This window comes from Anabrus simplex, chromosome 2 (genome assembly GCF_040414725.1).
Source record: "Anabrus simplex isolate iqAnaSimp1 chromosome 2, ASM4041472v1, whole genome shotgun sequence".
Taxonomy (NCBI): domain Eukaryota; kingdom Metazoa; phylum Arthropoda; class Insecta; order Orthoptera; family Tettigoniidae; genus Anabrus; species Anabrus simplex.
Window position 1 is genome coordinate 662,956,421 of NC_090266.1, and position 26,199 is coordinate 662,982,619.

General features: G+C 44.0%; 1 protein-coding gene across 3 annotated transcripts in view; it reads left to right on the top strand.

Moving 5' to 3' along the window:
- LOC136863016 (transcription initiation factor TFIID subunit 3) overlaps window positions 1-24,888 on the top strand; it is a 336,297-nt gene extending 311,409 nt beyond the window's left edge. For all 3 annotated transcript variants that reach the window (XM_068225836.1, XM_067139319.2, XM_068225838.1), the window contains one exon: window positions 24,698-24,888. The gene's annotated coding sequence lies outside the window, so the exon portion shown is untranslated. The remainder of the gene's footprint in view (window positions 1-24,697) is intronic.
- Window positions 24,889-26,199: the final 1,311 nt, after the last annotated feature.

The window sequence follows — 26,199 nt, forward strand, 5'->3', positions numbered from 1 at the left end:
GAATAGATTTATCACATGTGAATCCGAGTATACCATTCGTTCTTAAATGGAGGCGATTTCCTTTAATCTTAGCCTTCCCTGTCACAATCAATAAGCCACCTGGACAAACTTTAAAGCTGGATGAATCTCCCCACTCCAGTGTTTTGGACAGTTGTACGTAGCTTTCTCAAGAGTACTCATATCCATATACTTCAAAGTACAACTCCAAACTACAACTGCACTCTATATGGTTTGTAAGGAAATACTATAATACATGTTTTGATTCCATTCCAATGCAGTATAAAACCTGGAATGTGTACCTTTCATTAAAAACAAATATTACTAGTCCATTTAGAATTTCCAATTAATTTACAGGTAATGAAATGAAATGGCGTATGGCTTTTAGTGCCGGGAAATCCCAGGACGGCTTCGGCTCGCCAGGTGCAGGTCTTTTGATTTGACGCCCGTAGGCGATCTGCGGGTCGTGATGAGGATGAAAATTTACAGGTAATCATTTCGACGGTCCGAGACAGGCTCACGTACTAGTGGGTGATAAAGCCCAACTGCTCTTTCCTAATGAAGATGTACGGATACTAACGAGACTAATATATTATTAATTTAATCATTATTTTATAAATATTTAAATGTTTCCGTTTACAAAGTTAGACAGGCCAAATTACCATAAAAATCTGTAGTGATTGCTTTGATACCCTTATCAATAAGTATTTCAGTGTGATGATTAACTGTTAAGGAAACAAATGATGTATGTGAAAGACAGAAGGCAAATATGAGTAGAAAGGCAAAGAACATTACAATATTCATTTGGAACTTGGTAATAAGGGACTTCGTTTGTACGTTATAAATATGTGAAACATGTAAAACGTCAGTGCCCACCACTTATTTAATATAACAATTTCCATTCGGTAATCACAACTTATCTTTTCCCAAATATTAATAAAATCACTTGCGGTGTGCTGTTAAGTTATCCATACGGAGGATGGCTGGATCTTCAAACAAAGTGAGTTCAGTTTAGGATTTTTAAGAATTTTTTTCTAGTGGCTTTACGTCGCCCGATACAGATAGGTCTTATGGCGACGATGGGACAGGAAAGGGCTAGGAGTTGGTAGGAAGCGGCCGTAGCCTTAATTAAGGTACAGTCCCAGAATTTGCCTGGTGTGAAAATGGTAAACCACGGAAAACCATCTTCAGGGCTGCCGACAGTGTGATGCGAACCCACTGCCTCTCGGATGCAAGCTCACAGCCGTGCGCCCCTAACCTCATGGCCAACTCGCCCGGTTTTTTTAAGATCTACTGTAGGCGATGGCTAGTGCATCGCTCATTTGAAGATGAACAAGTTATTGCAGAATTTCAACTTTTATTCTTCATTATTGTGATTGTTCAATTACGGTATATTAACAAGGTAAGGCTTTTTACGGATGATGTTATTCTCTATAGAGTAATAAATAAGTTACAACAGTGTGAGCAACTGCAAAATGACCTCGATAATATTGTGAGATGGACAGTAGGCAATGGCATGATGATAAACGTTGTTAAAAGTCAGGTTGTGAGTTTCACAAATAAGAAAAGTCCTCTCAGTTTTAATTACTGCGTTGATGGGGTGAAAGTTCCTTTTGGGGATCATTGTAAGTATCCGGGTGTTAACATAAGGAAAGATCTTCACTGGGGTAATCACATAAATGATATTGTAAATAAAGGATACAGATCTCTGCACATGGTTATGAGGGTGTTTAGGGGTTGTAGCAAGGATGTAAAGGAGAGGGCTTATAAGTCTCTGGTAAGACCCCAACTCGAGTATGGTTCGTGTGTATGGGACCCTCACCATGATTACTTGATTCAAGAACTGGAAAAAAGCCAAAGAAAAGCAGCTCGATTTGTTCTGGGTGATTTCCGACAAAAGAGTAGCGTTACAAAAATGTTGCAAAGTTTGCGCTGGGAAGCAATGGGAGAAAGGAGGCGAGCTGCTCGACTGAGCGGTGTGTTCCGAGCTGTCAGTGGAGAATAGACGAATAAGTTTGAGTGGCGTCTTTAAAAGCAGGAAAGATCACAGTATGAAGATAAAGTTGGAATACAAGAGGACAGATTGGGGCAAATATTCATTTATAGGAAGGGGAGTTAAGGATTGGAATAATTTACCAAGGAAGATGTTCAATAAATTTCCAATGTCATTGAAATCATTTGAGAAAATGCTAGGAAAACAACAGATAGGGAATCTGCCAACTGGGCGACTGCCCTAAATGCAGATCAATATTGATTCATTTTGGCAAATACTTCCAATGTGTGGAGTCGCAGTTGATCAACGGTCGCATTGCCGGGTTTGCCACACCGCACCTATAGATGCTACCATCGTCGCAGTTCCCACTCCACTCAATGCGCTTGACATACAGCTGTCCGGTCGCAGTAAATTATTTTGTAATACTTTACCTTTCATTATACAGCATACCGGTAAAGAAGTAAAAAACAAATATTTTGATATATTCGATTACTGTATGTGTTAGTAAAATAGGTTTGTAGAGCGCGAAATTATGTTCGTCATCATCATCATCATCTGTTTACCCTCCAGGTTCGGTTTTTCTCTCGGACTTAGCGAGGGATCCCACCTCTACCGCCTCAAGGGCAGTGTCCTGGAGCTCCAGACTCTTGGTCGGGGATACAACTGGGGAATATGACCAGTACCTCGCCCAGGCGGCCTCACCTGCTATGCTGTACAGGGGCCTTGTGGAGGGATGGGAAGATTGGAAGGGATAGGCAAGGAAGAGGGAAGGAAGCGGCCGTGGCCTTAAGTTAGGTACCATCCCGGCATTCGCCTGGAGGAGAAGTGGGAAACCACGGAAAACCACTTCCAGGATGGCTGAGGTGGGAATCGAACCCACCTCTACTCAGTTGACCTCCCGAGGCTGAGTGGACCCCGTTCCAGCCCTCGTGCCACTTTTTCAAATTTCGTGGCAGAGCCGGGAATCGAACCCGGGCCTCCGGGGGTGGCAGCTAATCACGCTAACCACTACACCACAGAGGCGGACAATTACACTGACTGACAGAGCAAATGCAACACCAAGAAGGAGTGGTTCGAAAGGGATGAAAGTTGGGGAAAAAACAGAGACGGCACGGACAAATAACTGATGTTTATTTCAAACCGATATGCAGGTTACACAATGCGCACGGCATCGACTCAGTAGGATGTAGGACCACCACGAGCGGCGATGCACGCAGAAACACGTCGAGGTACAGAGTCAATAAGAGTGCGGATGGTGTCCTGAGGGATGGTTCTCCATTCTCTGTCAACCATTTGCCACAGTTGGTCGTCCGTACGAGGCTGGGGCAGAGTTTGCAAACGGCGTCCAATGAGATCCCACACGTGTTAGATTGGTGAGAGATCCGGAGAGTACGCTAGCCACGGAAGCATCTGTACATCTCGTAGAGCCTGTTGGGAGATGCGAGCAGTGTGTGGGCGGGCATTATCCTGCTGAAACAGAACATTGGGCAGCCCCTGAAGGTACGGGAGTGCCACCGGCCGCAGCACATGCTGCACGTAGCGGTGGGCATTTAACGTGCCTTGAATACGCACTAGAGGTGACGTGGAATCATACGCAATAGCGCCCCAAACCATGATGCCGCGTTGTCTAGCGGTAGGGCGCTCCACAGTTACTGCCGGATTTGACCTTTCTTCACGCCGACGCCACACTCATCTGCGGTGACTATCACTGACAGAACAGAAGCGTGACTCATCGGAGAACACGACGTTCCGCCATTCCCTCATCCAAGTCGCTTTAGCCCGGCACCATGCCAGGCGTGCACGTCTATGCTGTGGAGTCAATGGTAGTCTTCTGAGCGGACGCCGGGAGTGCAGGCCTCCTTCAACCAATCGACGGGAAATTGTTCTGGTCGATATTGGAACAGCCAGGGTGTCTTGCACATGCTGAAGAATGGCGGTTGACGTGGCGTGCGGGGCTGCCACCGCTTGGCGGCGGATGCGCCGATCCTCGCGTGCTGACGTCACTCGGGCTGCGCCTGGACCCCTCGCACGTGCCACATGTCCCTGCGCCAACTATCTTCGCTACAGGCGCTGCACCGTGGACACATCCCTATGGGTATCGGCTGCGATTTGACAAAGCGACCAACCTGCCCTTCTCAGCCCGATCACCATACCCCTCGTAAAGTCGTCTGTCTGCTGGAAATGCCTCCGTTGACGGCGGCCTGGCATTCTTAGCTATACACGTGTCCTGTGGCACACGACAACACGTTCTACAATGACTGTCGGCTGAGAAATCACGGTACGAAGTGGGCCATTCGCCAACGCCGTGTCCCATTTATCGTTCGCTACGTGCGCAGCACAGCGGCGCATTTCACATCATGAGCATACCTCAGTGACGTCAGTCTACCCTGCAATTGGCATAAAGTTCTGACCACTCCTTCTTGGTGTTGCATTTGCTCTGTCAGTCAGTGTATGTTCGTTTTAACCAAATTTCATTTTCCTTATAAAGCATTTTATGTCATTTAATACAATAGCGGTTCGGGAAGTTTCATGTAGGGGGTCACGTTATAGTTTAATTGTAGAAACGGATAACATATTTTTACTAAACACACATATTTACACATGCAAGTATTAGCGTTAACATAAACTGACTGAGCAAATGTCATGGGATAGCGGAGCATTGATACGCAGGTGTGTTGTCTGCGCATCACACGTCCCCTGTGCCAGCGGCAGTTGTATAGGAGACATTGTAAACAGTGGCTGTGCATGTGACAGGTGTAACATGAAACGTCGTCGTGAGCTGATACCGTTCGAGCGGGGCATGGTGGTCGGTGCCCGACGGATGGGATGTGCAATTTCGGAAGTGGTGCGGGAATTCGGCTCCACTCGATCTACCGTGTCCAGGATGTATCGTGAAGGGTTGATTGCGGGTGTCACCGTCCACAACAGACGAACGACCGGCCGTCCAGCCACCCTCGATGACCGTGACCGGCGACATCTGAGACGGATTGTCAATAGTGACAGACGGGCAACCGTGCAACAAATCACGGCTCAATTCAACACAGGCCGTGCTAGACACGTCTCCCAGTGGACAATCCGTAGGAACATGGGTTCTATGGGGTATGGGAGCCGGCGCCACACACGGGTGCCACTGTTAACCCAACGTCATCGAGCACAACGACGCGCATTTGTCGCCAGTCACCAGGGATGAACACTGGAACAATGGCGTAACGTGATATGGTCGGACGAATCATGATTTCAACTGGACCATGCCGATGGGAGGCACCGTGTATGGCGCAGACCACATTAAGCGATGGATCCGGCCAGACTCGAAGGTGTGGCCCAGGGCGCTGGTGTCTCTGTTATGGTCTGGGGTGCATTTTCCTGGTATTGAATGAGCCCCCTAGTTGTTCTGGAAGAGACTTTGAATGGTACGCGGTATGTTGAGCTGCTCGGAGACCATCTCCACCCATTTTTGGCCTTCCAGCGCCCAGACGGTTTTGCGGTGTTTCAAGATGGTAACGCGCCGCCACATTGCTCCCACGTCGCCCGGGAATGGTTTCAGGAACATGCAGCGGAGGTCCAACGACTGCCATGGCCACCCAGGAGCCCCGATATTAATCCTATCGAGCATATCTGGGATGTCCTGGAACGCAGGCTCCGTGCCATGGATCCTGCACCCACGAACAGACCAGCATTGGCGGCCGCTCTGCAAACGATTTGGTGTCAGCTGCGTCCAGAGGACTACCAGGGACTTTTCGACTCACTTCCACGGCGTCTCACTGCAGTTCGCAGGGCCAGAGGAGGCCCCACACGCTATTAGGTGACTATCCCATTACATTTGCTAAGTCAGTGTATAATATATCAAAACACATCTAGGCTTATCTTATCATTAATACTTATGTCAAATCCACCATTCTTTCTTTAGTGTGTTTACAAATCGTTCCATCATAGCCAGCGCGTTTTCACCTCTCAGTTGCTATTGCACTTCTTAGGAATGTCTATATTTTATTTAATGTAGAGAAACACCTTTCCCCTTTTCACAGAACCTAATAGATTTTCAATAAGAGGACATTCGAAAATAGTCAAAGTTTCTTACTGTCCTATGTAGTCAATCCTCCTCCATTCTCCTCCCCTGTCTACCATTAAACTTCATTTATACGCACAGTCACACTCATCTACTGCAGGGTCGAGTGGCTCGTATGGTTAAGACAGTGGTTTTCTGAGCCCAAGTTGGCAGGTTCGATCCTGGCACAGTCCGGTGGTATTTGAGGGGGATCAAATACGCCAGCTACATGTCACTAGATTTACCGGCACGCAAAAGAAATCCCGGGGACAAAATTTCGGCATCTCGGCGTCTCCAAAAACCGTAAAAGTAGTTAATGGGTCGTAAAACCAATAATATTATTATCACTTAATCAAGTTCTCAGCTAATATGGGAGTTTTTTTTTTGCTAGGGGCTTTACGTCGCACCGACACAGATAGGTCTTATGGCGACGATGGGATAGGAGAGGCCTAGGAGTTGGAAGGAATTGGCCGTGGCCTTAATTAAGGTACAGCCCCAGCATTTGCCTGGTGTGAAAATGGAAAACCACGGAAAACCATTTTCAGGGCTGCCGATAGTGGGATTCGAACCTACTATCTCCCGGATGCAAGCTCACAGCCGCGCGCCTCTACACGCACGGCCAACTCGCCCGGTTAAATATGGGAGTAACTATAGCAAGTTTATTCTTCAGAACCGGGCGAGTTGGCCGTGCGTTTAGGGGCGCGCAGCTGTGAGCTCGCATCCGGGAGATAGTGGGTTCGAATCCCACTGTCGGCAGCCCTGAAGATGGTTTTCCGTGGTTTCCCATTTTCACATCAGGCAAATGCTGGGGCTGTACCTAAATTCAGGCCACGGCCGGTTCCTTCCCATTCCTAGGCCTTTCCTGTCCCATCTTCGCCATAAGACCTATCTGTGTCAGTGCGACGTAAAGCAAATAGCAAATATATATATTCTTCTTCAGGAACATAGTTATTCTCCGTTATGCCTGTGGGGATGTAGGTACCAGTGGCGTATACTGAGGGCTACCAAGGCTATCGGTGAAGCCCAAACCTCAACTGAGAATGATGGAAGTCCAAAGCACATTATAATGTATGCATCTGACACATTGTTCCACTTACAAAACTTGAAAGCAGTGAGGAAAAACGTTGCACGTATATTCTGCGAGCAAGGCATCGGAGACTGATATTGCAGCCCAGACTCTCGTCTCTCTCCCCTCGACTCGCCTCGCGCGGTTTGCCACTGTATATTGGATAGTAGCGGAGATCGGGGGGACAGGTGTGCTAGGCTTCGGTCCGTCAGATCGCCACTGCTATCAGCCGTGCATTACTCATCGTATACACTTCTTCACCTCATCCTTGTGACTTAATTATATAGATAACAGATTGCTGGTATTTCACTCCCGTTTACTTCTACATCCTTGTAGGAAGACACTGTAGGGCTATTGTTATAGGAGCAATATAGTTTTCTTTTTATTGGTAGAACTGCTAAAATTAAATGCAATATTTCAGGTTTAGTGTTCTCTTTTGTTGGTTGAAATCGAACCCTTGATCATGGGTCGGATACCACCACTGATCTCCCGAATAAGCTAATTAACCAGTGAACGATGAGTACGACCGCTGTAAAATTCAACATTTTTATTTAATAATAATAATAATAATAATAATAATAATAATAATAATAATAATAATAATAATAATAATAATAGGGGTGCATTGCATCTGTATAGGCTTGGTGGTGACCTAATGAGGATAAAATGAATGGCGAAGACGTCATAAATACCCAGTCCCCAAGCCAGGAGAATTAACTGTATGAGGGGGTTGATCACCGGGCGAGTTGGCCGTGCGGTTAGGAGCGCGCAGCTGTGAGCTCGCATCCGGGAGATAGTGGGTTCGAATCCCACTGTCGGCAGCGCTGAAGATGGTTTTCCGTGGTTTCCCATTTTCAGACCAGGCAAATGCTGGAGCTGTACCTTAATTAAGGCCACGGCCGCTTCCTTCCCATTCCTAGGCCTTTTCTGTCCCATCGTTGCCACGTAAAGCAAAATAGCAAAAAATAGCGAGGGGGTTGATTCTGAAAATTGAACCGGGACCATCGGACCAAAGTCAAGCATTCTATCCATTTAGCCATAAGGCCGAGCTGTAATTTGCTAAACTTTAGGCTGCTGTCTCCACTGATCAGGGGTTGAGTATTGGCAGTGGCAGAGGCCAGGGCAGTAGCCTGTAAAGCAGCCTTAACAACACAGCAGGCTTCTCCGTTGGCTATCGGCTGCAGCTCAAAACGCTGAAGGCTTGACGTTCACTAAACCAACCATAGAAAAGGGATAACCCAAGTCTAGTGGTAGCCCATGTCTTGATCCCAGCGTACGCCACTGGTAGGTACCAGTTTCATAATTAAAAATCCCAACTGGTGTTGAATTCAGAAATCTCTACGAAATATGTAATTATTTAGAGGGTATTCCGTTTGTACTTTTCTGCAGGAAACTGAGTAATTTCACGTCTAGCTCTGTCTGCATACAGATGAGCGTGGAAGAGCGTTAGGATAAATAGTACATACAGAAGCACAAGGACATAATGAAAGGATGAGGACTCCAGAATATTGAAAAAGGATACAGTACTGGCAGCAGCTTTGGTAAGTATAGGAAGAGCTGTTTGTACATGTGCGGACGTACGAGGGTTGTAAATAAAGTAGTAGCAATATTGATAGAACGCAATAGTCAATGAATTAACCCTTTACTGCATACTGTTGCCCTCAGGCAACATACAACTTTACACCTGTATAAATGGATACAGATTGTGGACAGAGGTAGTTTTCCGGCACACCTTTAACTGTACAGTCATTTAAAGACATATACCAGTGATGCCTTTTTTTTTTTAAATTTTATTATATATATATATATATATACATAACATAAGACAAAACAGCCCTACAACCAAAGGTACTCCTTCCACCCCGTCAGCATCCACGCGTACCAACCACCGTTTACTTTACGTGGGCCCTCCCCATCACATTACCACAGGCTTCAGGAGTACCTCTGGCTCAACCTCAAAGACATTACCTACGGTCGTGCAAGTATACTTGCGCCCTGCAATACGTACCCATGGCCAGTAGGCAGTAATGTTCGGTCTTTGAATGTTAAAAGCTTAGCGTGAAATCGTGAAAAATCGTATATATACCCTGTTATGGCAATTCACATCACATACGAGTGTTAAGCTATTAGCCCCAGTTAAGAATTGGTGGTAAATCTAAAACACTGAACGTAAGTTGAACATTGAAGCTTGAAATTTTCTTCACCAAACGAAAACGAAAAATAATTCATGCAGTAAAGGGTTAACAAGTACATTACATTTCTTCAGTGTTGTCACCCTCATTGTTTGTTACCTTTTGCCGTTGGGACCGTTGGAAAAGCGACAGAGCGCCCTACTGCGCGGAGTACGAACGCCATGTCAGGAAATCGCCGGCTTCGGAGGAGTTCCTTCAACTTCGGAAACAGGTCGGATGGTGAGTACGGAGGGTCTTCCATGCTACTGTTGCAATAAGAATTTGACATTATTTGCGGCGTTGTCATGTAACACGATAGGGTGATCGTCTCGCAATAAACGTGGACTTTCGCGCCACATAGCCGGAAGTAGATGTCGCTTCAGAAATCGTCAATAATAATAATAATAATAATAATAATAATAATGGCGTATGGCGTCCGGAGAGGCCTGATGCGGGTCCTTTTCTCGTAGACGGCCTATTAGGCGACCTGCATGTCTGGGAGGAAGAGGGCCCTACCTAGGATGATTTCTAATGCTGAATACGGCATAAACACACCCAGCCCCCGAGCCATTGTTATTAACCAATTAAGGTTAAAATCCCCGACCCGGCCGGGAATCGAACGCGGGACCCTCTGGACCAAAGGCCAGCACGCTAACCATTTAGCCATGGAATCGGCAATAATAGCCATTGTTGACGGTTTGTCCCACAAGCACAGCATGCGTAACAATGACACCCTCGTAGTGGTATGCCACAATCAGCATAAGCTTCACCCAACTGGTAATATGTCAAAATTTCTGTAGACGTGGCGAACCTGGGTGACGCCATTCATTCGACTGGCGCTTTAATTCAGGCTCGTGCCCACGTCTCATTAATGACGACAATACGCTTCAGAAATGCATCTCCTTCGTTGCGGTACTGTCCAGGTGGATGCCAGCCAGTGTATACCGGTGCCATCTCTTTACGTCGGCGAGTGGACGTGGAACCCAACGGGACGCAGTTTTCCTCATGTTGAGACATTTCGTCAGTGTATGCCATACCGTTTGATGACTGAGACCATGGTTTTCCATGGTTTCCCATTTTCACACCAGGCAAATGCTGGGGCGGTGCCTTAATTAAGGCCACGGCCGCTTCCTTCCCAGTCCTAGCCATTTCCTGTCCCATCGTCGCCATAAGACATATCTGTGTCGGTGCGACATAAAGCAAATAGCAAAAAGAAAAGTGCGGTGCAAATCCGCAGTCTCATTTCAACCCGCACGAAACGTCTTGACCCTTCGTGCAACCATGCATTCTCGCCACAGGCTTCACGTAATCTCCGATACCATTCTGATGCATTTTTGCCACGGACAACGTCGATTTTAATCCGCGAACCCTGATCACCGTTTGAAAAAACATTTTTAGAGCTGTGAAATTGGGACTCTTCACTTGAACGCCACATAGCAACAGCACTCTCAACTGCATGCCCGTCAAATGCACACTACCACTGCCTTCGTGATATACAGGCTGTACTGTAGCTCTGATGACGCCACCCTTTGGGTGTGACTTGGAGGCTATACGCATCCGCTCCGCTTGAATAACACACTCCTGTAAATTACTTAAGAAATTGTTAACACCTTATAAAACCAAAAACTATTCATAGATACGTGTTAGTTCTGACATACAATGCATATCCTTCCCCGTAACGTTCTATTTCTCGCGTATATCCGTTCGTTTCCGTGAATACAGGCTAACACTTTAAGACATATTCTTGCAATGTCTGTCCATTTTCTAGTCAACTGGAACATTCGCATCATACACACAGATAGAAAACAAGCAACCAATTACCAATACAATATACTACAAATGTAGATTATTTCTGTACCACCAATTCAGTACCTACAAGAGAGATTACGAGTAAGCTAACCTCCAAAAATAACAAAACAGTTACTGCCACTGTCATGAAATTCAGTTATTGTTTAAAAATGCAGATTTTTAAATAGCAAATAATGCCTATACAATTATTTTCATATTCAGTTTTCATGGAATAACCCTGCTCCATTGCCTATGATATGAAATTTTACGGGGAAAATCTCAGCAGTGTTATATCACAATATATTTCTACCTAAAATGGTGAAATGCATAAATTGGACTTGAATTTTCAAATGCGCCGAATTCAAACAAGCCGTAAATCTCATTACATAATCATATGTCTAATGTTACCCATGTTTTTGACATTAAAATTTTTAACTCAGCATCTGGACGAGACACTCGTATTTCCCTCAGGATTTAGTCTTCAGGAAAGTGGTTGATACACACAACTGTGTGGTGATTAACTATTAATTTCTCCCTAAGAATAGCCTTCTTCGATAACCTCTTTCTTCGTCAGAAGGAAACACAAATACTGGAGTGTACTCTCCTCGTTTATAATTTGGCTTTGCAGCCAGGCACACAGCAACTCTTGGCATGGGGATAAATGATAACCTTAATAGAATTATATACACATCGTGGTTGATAATAAAACACTGAATGCACTCACTCAATTCATTTTACACTATGGATATAACATTACACAAATAAACTACGAAATTAAAACACTGCAGAGCTATAGGCCTATTCTTAACCTATAGCCTCACATGAATATACGCTCACACTAACTTTTCTTCACTAATTGAGGACTTTTCACTTAATAATACAGTCGATAATGACTCAGTCTGATATATATCTGAGTGAACATGCGGCCAACATAAAAAATTTCAATAAAACAGCGAAGAATTCACATGTAACTCAACTAACTCACGTGCTAAACTTCCCCCTAACGATCAGCTGATTGCTTTCCCGCGCTTGCTACAGTACGGCCTGCACTTCACGAAGGCAGTGACACTACACATCGACATCAGCGCCACCATTTCCTATCTGCGCGTGCTCAGTCTCCTGTAAGTATCTGGACTACGCTGCCATACTGTATTTAGAGCCCTCGAATAAATGTGAAGCATGTAAGATGGTATCAAACAGGAAATATTGATTTCATCAGTGGAATAGAGTCAGGGGAGACTATGAGACTGAGTCTACCATAATAAATACATAAATATAACTAGCACAGTGTCCACGAACTTTAAAAAAGGCCACATTATGTTGACTACAGTGATGCGTTATCATTTGGTGCCTTCTGTCTAGGCAATCCTGAAGTTAGATGAAGCTGCAGTGCAGACGAGTTGAGGATAAAACGATCGCAGGCTCAGGCAAGTGCAAGTTATTTAACTTTTTCACTAAATTTTGACTTGCTCGTTGAGGTTCACTTATCTTGCAAACGTGGCATAAGATTCAGCATTAGAGAGTGGAAGGTTTATTGGAGGTTCGATTCTCATATACCTTCTTTCATTTCAGCAACACTCTCCACTATCATTTCATCTGTCAGTCATAAATCATTGCCCCAGAGGAGTGCGACAGGCTTCGGCAGCCGGCACAATTCCTATCCTCGCTGCAAGATGGGGGCTTCATTCTTTCCATCTCTGACGCGGTCATTGACTGGAAAACAGATCGTAGCTTTTCATTCATTCACGTATACCTGCTGTATTGAGTGCAGCAGACACTCGTAGGGGACGAGGGAACAGGAAGCAGGGTAGGAAAACATTGTTCAGTCACTTCCTAGTAAAAACTCGTGTCCTCGTCCCGAGGTGATGCGACTCTTCTCAGGCACACCCGAAATGGAGATGAGCTGCATGTACCATTTTATCCACACAGTAGCGCTCGTGCCATTCTTAAATCCTTGGCAGTACCAGGAATCGAACCCGGCCTCCGACGACGGCAGCTAATAATACTACGGAGGTGGACAGATCCGTGCTTAACTGGTTGTGTAATGGACTACACTAGTGCAGTAGGGATCGGGGTTTCAGTGGTGCAAGTGTTTTAATTTTTTTGTAAGTACGGGCGATGTCCGCCTCTGTGGTGTAGTGGTTACTGTGATTAGCTGCCACCCCCAGAGACCCAGGTTCGATTCCCGGCTCTACCACGAAATTTGATAAGTGGTACGAAGCTGGAACGGGGTCCACTCAGCCTCGGGAGGTCAATTGAGTAGACGTGGGTACGATTCCAACCTCAGCTATCCTGGAGTGGTTTTCTGTGGTTTCCCACTTCTCCTCCAGGCAAATACAGGGATGGTGCCTAACATAAGGCCACGGCCGCTTCCTTCCCTCTTCCTTGTCTATCCCTTCCAATTTTCCCATCAACCCCACAAGGCCCCTGTTCAGCATAGCATGTGAGGCCACCTGGGCGAGGTACTAGTCCTTATCCCCAGTTGTATCCCCGATTTAATGTCTCACGCTCCAGGACACTGCCCTTCAGGTGGTATCCCTCGCTGAGTCCGAGGGAAAAACCAACCCTGGAGGGTAAACAGATTAAGAAGAAGAAGAAGAAGAAGAAGAAGAAGAAGAATGGACGATTCTGTTGATTTAGCTCCATATTATCTTAATTACATGGGATCAGCATTTCTGTAAAATAATGGCCCTACGGTACTTTATTAATATTTTATTTTTGAATAAGTTGATTTTAATAATAATGGTATAAAGGCAGCAAATAATCTTATTCTTATTCTTCTTAATCTGTTTACCCTCCAGGCTCGGTTTTTCCCTCGGGCTCGCCGAGGGAGCCCACCTCTACCGCCTCAAGGGCAGTGTCCTGGAGCGCGAGACTTTGGGTCGGGGGATACAACTGGAGAGGAGGACCAGTACCTCGCCCAGGTGGCCTCGCCTACTATTCTGAACAGGGGCCTTGTGGAAGGATGGGAAGATTGGAAGGGACAGGCAAGGAACAGGGAAGGAAGCTCCGTGGCCTTCTAGGATGGTTGAGGGGGGGGAATCGAACCTACCTCTACTCAGTTGACCTCCCGAGGCTGAGTCGACCCCGTTCCAACCCTCGTACAACTTATCAAATTTCGTGGCAGAGCCGAGAATCGAAGCCGGGCATCCAGAAGTGGCAGCTAATCACGCTAACCACTACACCACAGAGGCGGACGCAGCAAATAATAATAATAATAATAATAATAATAATAATAATAATAATAATAATAATAATAATAATAATTATTATTATTATTATTATTATTATTATTATTATTATTATTATTATTATTATTATTATTATTATTATCATCATCATCATCATCTATTCAGTAAGCATGGTTACTTAGAAGAGTGCAGGCTTGACCTCGACTCCCAGCTTAACCTTATAGGGCAGCCAACTTTACTCGCCAGGCGCTTCATGTTATAATTATTTTTATGTCTTTCAGGCCAGGTGTGGAGTAACTAAACATGTTTTTACTGTTTTTCTCATTAACGAACCATTCTTTTAAGCCGTTGTTGATTTATTAATAGTGTTATAAATCGAGGTCATCGGTCTCGTGTACTTGCACTATACAGCGTGATTCAGCCGCCCCTTCCAATGTAGTTTTATGCAACCCACAACATTTATTCTGTCCTGAAAACATCTGCCATGCCGGTGTGCTCAGAAAACACAACCGGATATCTCGGTATTTACCGCCTCACCATGTTAGGACGCCGTAATATTATACTCGTATTAAACACTGGAAGACATGCGTGTGCCTTCTAGATCGTATGAACCTGACACGCCGGCGAAACACTAAATTGATATTGTGACGGCAGTAAACCTAATACTTGCTATAAGCTGCTCGCTGTGCCGTGCGGAAACCGTAGAGTAGTTGGTAACGGCGTGGCGGAGCGGGCATGCATGTCAAGTGGGAGGTTCGAGTCGGGGGCGAGGATTAAAAATGTTTGAAACATTTGTTTAATACGTACCGCAAGCAATGTAAGTTCAGTACCCGCTTTCATGCAAATTGTGTGTGAATGAATGTGTTTGTGGTCATAAGAACGGCCGATTAGTCAGCAGGCAGGACACATACAGACCGGAAATAATAGGAACCCAACTCCCCTGACAATGTTTTATCGCAACAAATGCTTGATGTGATGACCGTTTTGGTTTATGCACATTCGGGCCCGGTGTTCAATAGATCGTCCTGCGCGCTGGACCATTCCAGGTGTAATTGCTCGGCAGGCTTCCGTGAAGAGTTGCAGGAAGTCGGGGTTTTCCAGCGCTTGAGTGTAAAAGACGTTCTTCAAATCTCCCCACAAGAAGAACTCTAACGGCGTTAAATTCGGTGATCTGGTGGGCCAAGGAACAGGGCCTCCTCGTCCTGGCAGTTCCTCGTTCAGATGGGGACGAACGGGCAAAGTCGAATGTGGTGGAGCTCCGTCCTGTTACAACCACATCGTACACGACCGTGCAAGGGCATGTCCTCCAGCAGCAATGAGAGTTCCTGATGCAGAAAGTGCAGGTAGCGTGGACCCGTCCAATGTCCCTCAAAGAAAAGGTCCAATCAGGCGATCTCCCAAGATTCCACACCAAACATTCACTCCCCATCGTACTTGATGGGCCGCCTGTCGCAGCCAGTAAGGATTGTCCGGACTACAATACTGCATGTTGTGGCGATTGAGGTTCCCATTATTGTGGAAGCGCGATTCGTCCAAGAACAAGATATGCGATGCGAATGCTGCATCATTGTCCAGCCTGCCAAATAGCCACCGACAGAACTCCATTCGAGCTTAGAAATCCCGCCCATGGAGCTCTTGGTGTAGCTCAAGATGGTATGGGTGAAATTTATGTTCATGCAGTATTCGCCACACGGGCGGCTGGTGTTCACCTGTCGTGTAATCGCCCTTGTACTGATGTGTGGATTAATACGAGCCGCCTCAGAACGGCCTCTTCTGTTTACCCGAAGTAACGGGTCTTTCGCGTACTGGTGACTGGTTGGAAATCACGCCTGTTGTCCTTGGGCGTCTTTCAACACGGCGGAATGTCGTAACAGCCGGGTGTCGCCTTTGGGATACCGTTCCTGGTACAGACGTAGTGCCTCGCACGCGTTTTCTCTTGCTTCCCCATAAATGAGGAGCATGTCAACGTATTCCTCTGTGGAAAACATACCGAATAACAGCAGATATGCGCAGAGCACAAGATGAATAACAGTGTCATTCTACTGTTTGAATGTGGTAAACGTGGGCCTGTGTTTACGTATTCAAACATCATACCGATGCAAAACTACTTGAACAATGCAGGATTCGAACCGCTGCTGGCACATTCCATCGATTGGTAGGCGGTCCCCTAACCACATCCGCTATGCTACACTGCCGGGAACATGCTGGTAGTACGACGAGAGCAGGGTACATACACCATCCGGTTCGGTGTTTAAGACATTAATTACAGCACTGTTACCTAGTTTTATGCATTGATTCCCCTCTTCGTTACACCCGGTCACGAGGCACGACACATTAACGTAGTTACATGGTCAAAGGACGCCTCTGCATGATTCCAAGGCGTCATGTTTTGCCGCCGGATGGTATATTTCGCTAGGGTTCAGAATCGTGTGCAAAATGTGTTCACTTAACATTAGTACCATACAGTAGGCCCGCAGGGGAATAGCACCCCTACACCATGTGCACGTTAGTTGCCATGGCACTAGAGGTCTGAAGGGCCTTGGCCTATCAAGCGACCGCTGCTGCTGAATCACACCGTATGGAATTTGTTTGATGACCTGTGCTGACTCTGTGGTGTAGTGGTTAGCGTGATTAGCTGCCACCCCCGGAGGTCCGGGTTCGATTCCCACCTCAGCCATCCTCGAAGTGGTTTTCCGTGGTTTCCCACTTCTCCTCCAGGCGAATGCCGGGATGGTACCTAACTTAAGGCCACGGCCGCTTCCTTCCCTCTTCCTTGCCTATCCCATCCGATCTTCCCATCCCTCCACAAGGCCCCTGTTCAGCATAGCAGGTGAGGCCGCCTGGGCGAGGTACTGGTAATTCTCCCCAGTTGTATCCCACGACCAAGAGTCTGAAGCTCCAGGACACTGCCCTTGAGGCGGTAGAGGTGGGATCCCTCGCTGAGGATAAACCTGGAGGATAAACAGATGATGATGATGACCTGTGTTGATGAGGTAACTGTAGTAATAGTTTTTTACGTGTACTAGTGTGAGGGAACGGGTAAAACACATCTTAAAAAATGTATTACCTTTTCTAATGATGGTTGTAGGAAGCTGTTCTTGAACTTAAAATTGTTGTTGCTCTGCATCTTTATGCAACGTGTCTCCCTGTCTACATTGTATCCCTATACCTTTTATAATATGAGGTCTTTGCACTCGTATTGTCTGCTATGCTATCTTCCGAACTGTTTTCACATGTAGTAATCACATGCACATGGTCATCCATGTTTAGACTTGTTCGCTATCAAGCTTTCTATCCGTTAGCCCTCTAGACTCTCTTATACAGTTTTCTTCTGCAACTTTACTGACAAGACGCTTCTTCTTTATATTTCAGGCTAGTTGTGTCGTACCAAGTATAGAGTAAACATACTTTGCTGTTTTTCCTCATTACTACTACAACTCTTAAACGTGTTTACTCTTCCCCCTGACCGAGCTCGATAGCTGCAGTCGCTTAAGTGCGGCCAGTATCCAGTATTCGGGAGATACTGGGTTCGAACCCCACTGTCGGCAGCCCTGAAGATGGTTTTTCGTGGTTTCCCATTTTCACATCAGGCAAATGCTGGGGCTGTACCTTAATTAAGGCCACGGCCGCTTCCTTCCCAGTCCTAGCCCTTTCCTGTCCCATCATCGCCTTAAGACCTATCTGTGTCGGTGTGACGTAAAGCCAATAGCAAAAGAAATTATTCCCCTGAAGCGGGAGGCGGGCCTCTTAGACGGTTACGCCGTCTCTCAGGCCGGGAGATTTGTTGCGGTGAAGGAGATGTGCGGAGAGGGTGAGGGGGTGGGCGGCCGTGGCCTATACTACGAACTGTCCCGGCATTCGCCTTAGTGCTGGAGAATGGAAAACCACGGAAAACCATTCTCAAGACAGCCGACGGTTGGGGTCAGCCGTAAGGTCGAGCCCTGTCCCGTCTCCCGAACGCAGAGGCGTAGAGCTACGGTAGAGCCGTGGCCACCTCTCGTCTGCTCGGTTGACCGGTCAGAGTACAGAGCTGTTGGACCACGGACAAGCCGTGGCCTCTTAAGGGACGAAACCCAAGGGCCGAAACCCACTCTGCATCTACCGACCTTCCTCATTAACGAAACAATCTTTTCAGTTGTTGCTGATTTATTAAGAGTGTGGTAACATCGAGGTCATGAGTCTCGTGTACTTGTACGTATGCAGAATTGTTTTTATAACTTGTGCTGCTGCAGTGACTGTAGTAGTTGTAGTCTGTTAAAGTACACTAGTGTGAGGGAAGGGGTAAAACACCTCACAAATTAAAAATATAATATCACTTCAACTGATAGTCGTAGAAAACTGTTCTTGAGCTTAAAATGTTTCGTTTTACTTGCTCTGCATGTTTACATCATGTTTTTGATTTATATATATGTTTTAAGATATGACATCTTTATACTCGTATTACCTGCTGTGCTAGCCTCCGAGCCTTTTTGACATGCAGTAGTCATGTATGTTTAGACTTGTTCGCTATCAAGTTTTCTCTCCGTTAGCTCTCTAGGCTATTTTGTGCAACGTCTTACAAATTGTCAAATTGTGCTTAATTTTCCTCTTAGTCAATACATAATGTACACATTGTTAGGAAGAGCTCTCACTTAGACATGTTTCAATCCAACATTGGGTCATCCTCGGTAAAATACATTGTAATGATCTATTGTCACGGCCACCAAATTTTGCGGGTCAGAGAGATTACACTGTTGCCAAGGATATTTAGCAACTGGCGAAGAAATATCTAGCTGAACACATCATTTCGGAGCGCGAAGCGAGTTGTTCTCTCTCAAGCTCCTGATGTTACTTCCTACAATGTTTCGAAACAAATTATACTACAAGCTTCAGAAAAGACTGCTGATTTCAGTGGTGTAACTATTTTCCATATAAACCACTTCAAATAATTATTAAAAATAAAATCTTGAACGAGTAAATTTAAATCCGTAGGATCATGTTTTGAAAATTTCAGTAAGCGGCCAAGTTTTTAATTCTTCACCCAATAAAATTTTGTCTGCGGGAAAAATGTAAAAAATCGCCTGACTTATATTTTTTATCTGAAACAATTTTCCATGAGTCTTATAATTTTCGTGGAAAATGGCCGGGAAAGCGTTCATGTAAATGTCGCTAGCTGAGGCAGTTCGGGGCGTGCGCACCAGCACAGGCTGCAGGACGCCGTAATTACTTTCAGATTACATATTAATCTGTATCAGTTTTATTACATTATAACTTTAAATATTTGAATACTGTATATTGTACTGAGTGATATTGAAGAAGAACTAATTTAAAGAATAGGTTTACATTAATTTACAATGAAGTAAGAATCTGTTTCTAGCTTCAAGGCAGTCTAAGATTTCTTAGTCACTGTCATCACTCATCTCACTATCTGTCGAGTCTTTTACACTGATGATGGTGAATGGCTTCATTCTTTCGTTCCTTACGATTTCCTTGGCCCAATCGTCTGTTTGAAGATTTTCCGCGCCATTGAAGCACTTTTCCCAGTCTGCAGCAGTCACACGGTCTATGGCTTCTGACGTGAGTTTTTCTACGTCCCTTATTTTGAATGTCTTGTTCCTCTCTGCCACTTCTCTCTTGACTTGAGCCCAAATAAATTCACATTCACTATCCATCTTTAACTGCACTTACGGTGCGAGCTCAACAGCTGCATGACAGGGACTCGGGTAAGGTGGCCTAGAGCGGATGGGCTTCAGTTTGACAGCACTGCACGATCAGAGATGCCAATCCGTGCTCGGAGGTAAGCGACTCTCGACCATCTGTCGCTTCGCCGTTCCCATATCTGACGACAGCGCAGTTTTCCTCACCCGCCTAATTTGGTGGCCGCGACATTAAACACTTTTGACACACGTTTGTATACAGTGTTTGTTAAAAAGTTTTTCCTTAAAAATCATTGTGTGCAAGATTTTTTCTGTTGCTTTTTGCAGAAATGGAATATTTGCCTCATTTATTCTGGATGCGAACTTATTGCTGTGTCCATTAAGCAACTATTTACTGCTTCGTATCCACTTGAGCCAACGAGGCGAACAATAAATAGATGATTGGGGAGAACTATGAGTTCGTTAGCTCGCATCTTAGAAATAAAACGGCGAGGATGACGAGGACATAGCTAACAAGAGAAGAGGAGAATTAAATAAGAACATTTAGAATTTAACAAAATATTTATTATTTAATTATGTACAGAATTATATAAATTACTACCATTTTACAACAATCGTAATGTAGTTAAAAAGGTCAGTATATTGCTTCGTCGCTTAACAACTTACTGTGAAGAAGTAGTACTTTCGAAAAATTCTGAGTATGAAGAACTTCTGCAACATTTTCAATATAATAAAGTATTAAATGTTTAATCATGTATAAAATGATGTGCCGAGAACGTATTTTATGCTATTTATTTAAGAAGCTGTGTCACTTCACGGGAAGGGCATCTGGCCATAAAACTAGGTTAGGTCATATGTGCCTCTTCTGGTGTGAGGATCAAAATGGCGACGGTAAGGTCATCTGTCCGTAAAACTGTGCCCGGTGTACTTAGGCTCCTCCATGTGGTTAGGTGTGCTCTATTATGCGAATCCCCATTGCCCTACTACTCAAAATGGCGTCGGGAAGGGCATCTAGCCGTAAAAGTAAGGTTAGACTCCTCCATGAGGTTAGGCTTGCTCTCTTACGCGAATCCATATTGCCCTACTACTTAAGATGGCGTTGCGAGAATCCACATTGCCCTAATACTCAAGATGGCGTCGGAAGGGCATCTAGCCGTTAAAGTGAGGTTAGGCGCATCCAATATGACAACTGTTGACGTCGGGAAGGGCATCTGCCCGTAAAACTACACCTTGTGAGGTCGGTCCCTTACAAGATGGTAACTGTCCACGTCGGGAAGGGCATCTTCCCGTAAAACTGAGGTTAGGCCCTCCAAGGTGGTGAAAGTGAGGTTTGACATGCTCTCTTATACAAAATCTACGTCAGGAACGGCTACTAGCCGTAAAAGTGAGGTTAGGCCTCTCCGAGACGGCGACTGTGAGGTTAGGCTTGCTGTCTTATACAAAATCCACGTCGGGAAGGGCAACTAGCCATAAAAGTGAGGTTAGGCTCGTTCTCTTATGCAAAATCCGCGAATCGGCATTGCACAACTACTATACTAGGAGTTAATGACCTTGGTTCACAACCGGCATAGTTACACTACTAGGGGTCAATGACCTCGGGTGCTGACTCAGCAGAAAAAAATGCTGAATAATGATCCAGAACCCGCCTTACCCTACTACTAAAATAAAGCCTTTCATCACCAGTCATATGAATGCATCTGCTTCGATTTCAAGAAGGCAGCCGATTGTTATATAAACACAGCAAAGCTAAACATTTCTAACGTACAATGTCTTCGGGTGGACAAACACAAGCCTCATATTGTTAAGACCAGGAGATACTTAATTGAACTTGAGGCCTGGGAAAACGTCAGTATTTTGAAGAAAGGCGTGCGAGCAGAAAACGTCAAGAAAATGCAACTACAGGCGCTGGAGATCACAACACACATCTCTGACGAAAATAAGAAAGATTTGACAGAAATGATGCAATATCTGACAAATGATGAACATAAAGTCTTTTACAAAAGCATTACATAGTGAAATTTTAAATGTATTGTACCAGGAACAATTAGGCATGAGGTTTGTCAAAGGGGCTTCGGGTTCTTATCGAGTGGTACAGAGAGGGGTATGCGAAATGATGGTATATTTTTCTTTAATAACATTTCTTATTTTCATTGAACTCGAAAGGTTGATTCCCTATCATTTTTCTTGATAATGATTTCTGTACTGAAAATAGCTGGCTTTAGTTGAAGTTATCAAAAGTAAAGTATTTATCATGCACATAGCTTGTCAAAATGATGAAATTTTCTCCAAGTGTTTATAAGTATTCTTAAATTAATTATATCTTAAGGTAACGAATTCTTCTGACAATGTCTGTCTTGAAATAAGTTAATTTAGTGAACGGAAACAAATAAAATATTTTATCACTTGTAATATGAAATCTGTTTTTGAGTTTGTAGCACTCGAGACGCAAATCTATGCTTATAAATTTAACACTGAGAGTCGCAAATTTGTGAAAGTAGAAAATACAGTTTGTCTTGTAAAGTTCAATCTTGACCTATAAACAATTGCGTTAGACCCAAATGATCTAGTTCAAGTTTATAGTGTTCGTCGAGCTATCCACTCTAAAATCACTGATTTTACTGTTACACAAATTGAAAGTTAGTCTGGTGGAACTGCAAAGTTTTTAAACCACTTATATCACCTGTATTACTGGAACACTGGACTGGATTGGAGAACATGTATTTCAGCGAACTACAAGTTGAGTTCCCTGTAGTCGGATGTCGTGATATCCACCATGGTACCACGTTTGATTCCCTCGTCGAACCACGATCCGATGTCCCACGTCGAACCACGATCCGATGTCCCTCGTTGACAGGTGTAGATAATTGCGTTAGGCACTCGTCAGGATTTATCGTATTCAAAATATACTTGTAGAACACGAAAAAGTCCAACTGATTATCCTTAACTTCGGGAGTGTCCTATTTTAATATGGCATCTTATTGAGTAAAGTGCACACGAGTGGGGTATTTCATCACTGGTAGCATATTTCAAGATTCTTGTACTAGAAATCATTTGTCCGTAATACGCTTGCGTCTATCGTCCGTAATCAATATCACTCAGATATCACAGTCTATTTATAGCACAGGTCAATTGTCCGTAAATCACGTCACTCAGAAATTACAGTCTATTGAAAGCACAGTTCATTAGGAATAATTATGAGTGTCCTTACTTGGGAACAAAATCAAATTTATAAGTAGTGCCATTAGGAACAGAGTTTGTTAACGAAATTGTATTTCACAAAATGTCTTTGCAAAAATCAAATTTCACTTCACGTAATTTTACAAGTGTCTGCATCCAATGATAGAGTCTACTCATGAAGAAAAATTGTAAGTCTCGTCATATCTAGAAGTATTAACACACGACATTGAAGTCCATTCATGACTACAACAGTCTCTAAAATTCAGAATTTGAATGTGGAAGAAAGAAAGAATGTAACTCAGTGTCTCACACTCGCCACGAATGTATCACCATTCCACAGTCTTTAAATGTACACGTTAAAGTACGATTGCGACCAGTCTATTTTAGAGAGCTATGTAGTCTAATTTTCTAAGAAGTGTTCTTAATTCACACGTGATTGTTAGTATTAAAAAGCTTTAAGGAACTTCTTGTCACTGACGTCTTAAACTGCGGTTAGAAACACTAAGTTGATAACTACAACCATCATAAGTTTCTAAGTGTCGTAGCACTCACTAAATTTACAAGTCTATATTCAATAGAAAAATGTATAAGTGTCGTATCACTCACTGAATTCACAAGTCTGTTTCGAAAATCTTTCGCGTTCCGTACTAAGTTCATATGCCGAGTATAAATTCATTCTCACCAGCCTGCATACGCTACAGCTGTGAGTGCTGGACTTGAACTACTACCGACCCTGTCAATGCGTCTCTCCTTTTATATCCACTAGCCGGGCTATCACCTGTGCCTTGTGGAAAATTGCATTTCTATCTCATTGAATATCATCCAATTCTGTGGGTCGATTTTCACCAAATTTACAGGGGTTTACGTTTTAACTATGGGCTACAGGTGATGTAGTTTTTAAATTGAAATTCCAACGGGCTTAGATTTTAGAAAATGTTCTGGCAATTTCTAGATGGCCACGCCTTTTTCACGTGCTATTACGTCATCAGTGACGTTGAACAGGTGATGTGTACTGCATGCTGAATGCTTGGCCGTACCGCGCCGTTGAGAACCTAAACTCCGATCGTCCCATTACAAATATTGGACATTAGAATTTATGTTCCAGGCGACCAATGGTTCCTGGCACAGTATGAACAACAAATACTCCACAATGATTTTTTTCACTGTAATATAATGTTACTAAGTATTGAGCTATGGGACTTAGAGACTTTCAATGAATTTCTATTACAGCTGAGTTTTCCATTCTGTTACAATAACACATTTGTAAGATCCTTTGGATAGTAGATTCATACAGTGCTTATCTTTCAATTACAACACAAAAGAGTATTAATGATTACCTTACTTTGTACTCATTTTCCTCAACGCTGTTGTTTTGGCACTTAGAGCCTTCCTTATTTCAAGTCTTCAATTGCTGTAGGATATATTGTATTGTAAATTGGAAGTGGACAACTAAAAGTTATTTTCACATTTACTTCATACATGGTATATTAAGGTTAAGGCAATGTTAAAGTTATGTTTCTTTACTCTGTTTGTTTTCATTATTTTCTTTTATTTACATTATATTCACTTTTGTGTGAACATAACTGTGTTGCATACCAGTTATTCTAATCTTGTTTTGTCTGTTGATTCCAAGGTGAATGGACACCTGCCCAGTAATCTTAAGAGTTGGCCTGCTAAATCAACTATTTCAAGAAAATTCATGAACGGGTGTTCATCAACCAACTTCCGCCAAGAGGCCTTTATCCAAAGAATTCCATTATATTGTGTGTTAGAGTTTAAAAACCTTGTCACCCATGTTTGTCACCTCACTGAACTTGAATAAAATATTTAGTGTTACTGTAACTTGTTCTGTGGTTTTGAAAACATTCCTAGGCAATTTTTATTTGGATTATTTTGTATGACGCCTCTTCCCATATCCTATAATATTACACATATTCAATCAACCTTGCCCATGCTGCACAATAGGACCAGTGCTGTCTAGAAACTTGATTATCCAGTGTTTCCTAGCTAAAGTTTAAATATTCAAACTTTTGGTTGGCTGACATTGTAATTAAGCGCAAATTATATTAATATAAAAATGAATTAGTGAAATAAAAAGCTTAAAAGATAGAAGCTATTAGATAACCACAAATTCAAGTACAAAATTACTGAATATAACAGGTAAGAGAAACGTACTTAGAACACATTATATATTCAGATCATCCAATTATTTTGGAATTGGAGCGATGGCTGGGAGAGTTTAAGCCATCAGCTGCGCGGGAGGGAGGGGATCCTAAGGGGACTACCGGTTCTCGCTTTGACTCGCAGTGTAGTTTGTTTCGTGTTTCAGTACGAACAACACGTGTGTGTAACGTGAAGCGACAATGAGCGGAAAATAATTATAATAGGCCTAATTGTTCTATTCCACATCGAGTGTTTGTTTCTGATTCATATGTCCGTACAGAATCCGCTCGTGCTGTTAGCAGATTATTTCAAGGTAAATTCCCAGGTGTTCAAGTTCCAAGTCGTGGAAGGAAATGGGAAATATTAACTATAAGCGATGTACAATGCAACAAAAGAAAATCTTGAGACATTGGAAAACCCCTAAAAATTCCCCAAAGAAATCTCTTAAGGGGCCCATTCACAGTCGAGCGAGTTGGCGAGCTGGTTCGTGACCTTGGTCGCACTGACCGGCTCGAAGGTGTATGGGGGGTTGTTGAGGGTTGGGCTCGAGGTTGGGTCCGTGTTGGCGGCTCGACTGCTAAGCGGGCGAACCCGACCGGTTCGCCAACCCGTCAGCGTGTGTATGGCAGTACCTGACCGGCTCACTGTGGTTTCGTCTGTAGCTTACTTTGGTTTGTGTGTGAGTTAATTAGGCCTACCTGAATAACAATTACTTTTTAGGAGAATAAGCAGTTCCGGGAAGAATGTATTGAAATGTACCGGGCTAGTTCTGGAGCTTTCCCATCCTTGCGTCACGCAATACCTTCCATGTGTTAGTGCGACATTCAAACACTAATAATAATAACAATAACAACAACAACAATAATAGTAATATGAAGAAGAAGAATCCATGGTCTCCCGATACTCTCATTCAAATATTATTAGCCTATAGACCATTCTGCTATGACATATATGCCTCTCGCGCCTCTGCAC